This window comes from Brassica oleracea, chromosome C3 (genome assembly GCF_000695525.1).
Source record: "Brassica oleracea var. oleracea cultivar TO1000 chromosome C3, BOL, whole genome shotgun sequence".
In the NCBI taxonomy this organism is placed as follows: domain Eukaryota; kingdom Viridiplantae; phylum Streptophyta; class Magnoliopsida; order Brassicales; family Brassicaceae; genus Brassica; species Brassica oleracea.
In genome coordinates this window covers 49,656,678-49,657,309 of record NC_027750.1, presented here as the reverse complement: position 1 = coordinate 49,657,309, position 632 = coordinate 49,656,678, and positions in this window count along the sequence as shown.

Sequence of the window (632 nt, the reverse complement as noted above, 5' to 3'; positions counted from 1 at the left end):
GACTCATTAAGGGGAATGTTGCAGTCCAAAATCTCCACTTGTCTGCATGTCAAGTTGATCACAAGACCAACCCAATGATCTTTTCCCCACATCATTGGGGCGTACACCCTGTCCACATCAACCAACAACACCTTCTTGTCATTCCGACGCGGCGTTTTTCCGGTGAAACTGAAACTGACAAGCCCTCCCCAGTTGAATCCCAATTAATCTGAGGCCTTCTCGAACTCTGTGAAATTTGATATGATGCCCGGAATACTGAAGTAGTCTACAAATCTACACCTCCGACTCAGATAATTGCGTCCATGTCGCCTTTCTAGCATACTAATTAGCACAGAAATGTGCTGAAAAATATGTACAAACCATTAGAAAAATATGTACAAACCACTTGAATAAAACGGATTAAGTTCTGATGAATTGCATACCTCGGTACTGACCCAATTTGTTGGCCTCGCCAACGACAGGAAGAACTTATTTGAGACATGAATCCCAATAACAATTTCGAATTCCCTGAAATTTGAAAACAAACCAAAAGTCAATATTAAACATTTGACAATCCAAGAAATTTATACAGTATATCCAAACAACTTACTGTGCCGGTTTCTCGCGGAGAATTGACTGAAACTCTTGAAACT